The 3,113-nt window shown below is 37.7% G+C and overlaps 1 protein-coding gene across 3 annotated transcripts in view; it reads right to left on the bottom strand.

Annotated features, from left to right (window-relative positions):
- LOC107099710 (formin-like protein 2) overlaps positions 1-2,185 on the bottom strand; it is a 3,408-nt gene extending 1,223 nt beyond the window's left edge. The window contains exons 1-2 of one of the 3 annotated variants that reach the window (XM_015397946.1): positions 2,092-2,185; positions 96-164 (exon numbers count right to left, since the gene is read on the bottom strand). The gene's annotated coding sequence lies outside the window, so the exon portion shown is untranslated. The remainder of the gene's footprint in view (positions 1-95; positions 165-2,091) is intronic. The other 2 variants (XM_015397947.1, XM_015397948.1) reach the window with 2 other exon arrangements.
- Positions 2,186-3,113: the final 928 nt, after the last annotated feature.

The following is a 3,113-nucleotide window of genomic DNA, read 5'->3' as shown; positions in this document are numbered from 1 at the left end:
ATCCATCATCCATCCATCCATCCATCCATCCATCCATCCATCCATCCATCCATCCATCCATCCATCCATCCATCCATCCATCCATATATACATACTGTTTTAGGGTCGTGGGAGGCAGGTGTCTAGCTCCTTCAACGGACGGGAGACCTTAAACAGGTAACTGTCTAAAAATAAACATAAAACAATAGAAAAACAAGCAGATACATGAAACACTGCAAGGTGAAGACAAGGAATGCAATAAAATCACCATATTAAACATGTCTTGTAAGTGCATGTACTGCTTTTATGCCTTGTGGAAAGTATTTTCCTGTTGAGCTAAATTCATATAAGGTAAGATCCCCCCAGCAAGCTTTAACAATGCCTTGCTCAGAGGGAATTGAGCTTTTCCATTGGAAGTAGACTAGAAAGACTAGAAAGAGGAGAAAGAGGTGTCTTGTTAGAGACTGCTGTCCCCAGGAAGATGACAAGCACTATGAATGGGTTTAGAATTAGAAGATTTAGAATAGTTTCTTTTGGCTTGTCATAAAAATCTTTTTTATCTACTTGAGCTGCATGACTGTGTAGTTATGCAAAATATGTATTATATTAACATTCAATTCCACATTTAGAAAATAATTGTAGTTAATGGTTGCTGTAAATAAGTGCTGTTAATTAAATACAAACATCACGTATTGCATAAAGAAATGCTCAAACACATAAAACTCATCACTATAAATGGGTGAAAGTAGCTGCTGGGAAGCTCTGTAATAATAAACTCCAGAAAACACGTTAAGAGTTCAGCACAAGATCGCTGTTGTGACTGAATGATCACTTCTCGACTCATGACGAAAACCTCCTGCTGTCAGCCAAAAATTCTTCAGTATGTTGGCCAATCAGCATTGAGCAGTCAACTGCACGACCCGCCCCTTCTCCATGGAACCTCTAAAAGGTTTAACCTCACTTGAAGCTGTGCTATCCAATCAAGGCTCTACTTTCTCACTGCTTAGTTCAACAGGCCGAGTTCACACCTCAGCAGGGATTGCTTATAGGCAGAGTCCTGCTGCTCTAGAGCGGAGGGGAGATTGCAGAATAAACAACTGATTAATGTGCAACATACTCGTGAAATCAGAGGCATTTTAGGGCTCATTTAATGCAGTTTAATGGCTACATTTATGAAGTTTGACAAAGCATATTTGACCAATAATTGTAATAAATTTACTGGGGAGGTTTAGCCTTCCTGGTATTCAATGAGAATTTCACACTGCTGTAAAATCAGTAAAAAAAAAAATGCATTTTTTAAAATGATCAATGGTCATATGATTTATTTTTAGAACATATTCAGAATTTATAAAAATGAAATTTTTGAATATGACTGCAAACATTTTTTTTTTTTTTTACGGTATTAGTGGCTTGTTTTATGTACAGTAGGCCGAGAGGAAAGGGGGGATGAGAGACATGCAGGAAAATAGCACAGACCGGATTCTAACCCGGGTCGCCCGCGTTGAGGATAAAAACCTCCATACATGGGTCATATGCGCTAACCACTGCGCCACCAAATTACGCCCCCTCTTGCTTTTTTTGAATATGTCTTATGTCTGTGTGAACCTATATAATTCTCCAGGTGACAGACTGGTTTCTGACTCAGGATTAAACACTATCTGAATGAATCAAACCTTGGTTTTAACAGCAGCACCACCACGATTTCACTACCTCCCAGAACAGCATTTTCACTCTTCCCCATAATAACAAACAGATAAAAAAAAAAAAATCTTAATTGACTGGTTTTATGATCCTACAATGAAAATGATGCTTATGACTCACTGAAAATGTTTTCAGTTTGAAATCAAAGCCATATAAATGTTAAATAGCTTTCCTCCGTCTTTAACTCTTATCCTTAACACATCCAACCGGGATGTCATCAACTCATCTTTTTTAAAGCATTCCCAAAATAATTTGGTCATGTGTAAACAGATCTGTTTTTACAGAATGATGAATTACTTCCATCAGAAGAAATATGACTTTGCAAAGTTTATGCTATGTACTAACAATAAAATAATAATAATAATAATAATAATAAATCTTTAAATACTTTAAATTTATTTGATTATTTACCTCCACGTAGATTGTCAGGAGCTGCCTGTAGTCCTCTTAAGGGGCTGATAATGAAAGCAAACTGGCACTAAATCTCAGTTGCTCCCTCACCTTTATATATAGAGCACCTTAAACAGAAATATCTTTGGCATCTGAGGTATCCGTGCTTCTGAAAACGAAAAGAGATGAACCTTTCTTCTGTGGTTGGAACAGGAATATCCAGTTTGAGCTCCAACACAAAGGCGCTAGATGATGATTACTGGAACTGAATAAAAAAATGTCCACATTAGATAATGGTAACACACGGTATGGATTTTACATTAATATGTCCAGAGATAATTGTTAGTGCCGAAAATGTCAATCATTGTACTGAGGTTCATTGTGTTTAATTCATTTCTAAGTAGCTTTATTTGTGTTTTTCTTTAAGTTTCCTCTAGTGGTTATGCTTGGAAGACTCTGAAAAGTGCTGCGTCACTGTCAGGAACAGAGATTGTGAAACAAAGCATTACTTTTAGTTTCATAGTGTTTTGGCTGTTTTATCTGAGGAACAGCATCACAGAGTTGTTTTTATGCTTCTTAAAGACTTAAAAAAACAAGAATCTCTAAGTTTCATCCATCGGCTTGCGCTCACAGCAGATCTCAGCAGTTGCATCCTCACTCTGCCCTCAGGTTATCTACCTCCATCCATATTCCTGACTCTACAACCCATATTTGTGCTACCCTTTTTCAGCTAACTCAAGATCCGGTCTTCATCGCTGAATCATGAATCCACTCCACTAGGTTCTTGCTTGGAAAACACCTTTGGCACATCCTGTCTCAGTCTGGCATTCCACCCAGACACTATTCTGGCCATTAATTCTGCATAGGAGCTGCCACTACAGCTTCCAGCCAAAAGATCTCAGAACAAACTATCTGTATTATTGGTCACTGATCGTCTTAATTCCGTTCTATTCACTTTATTTCTATAGCTCCAATTCACATCATGTCATCTCAAGGCACTTTCCAGATCATCCAGTCAGGTTGATTCAAAGTTTTCTATCTAG

Source organism: Cyprinodon variegatus, unplaced genomic scaffold (assembly GCF_000732505.1).
Source record: "Cyprinodon variegatus isolate N-32 unplaced genomic scaffold, C_variegatus-1.0 Scaffold899, whole genome shotgun sequence".
In the NCBI taxonomy this organism is placed as follows: domain Eukaryota; kingdom Metazoa; phylum Chordata; class Actinopteri; order Cyprinodontiformes; family Cyprinodontidae; genus Cyprinodon; species Cyprinodon variegatus.
This window is presented reverse-complemented; position numbering and strand designations above follow the sequence as displayed.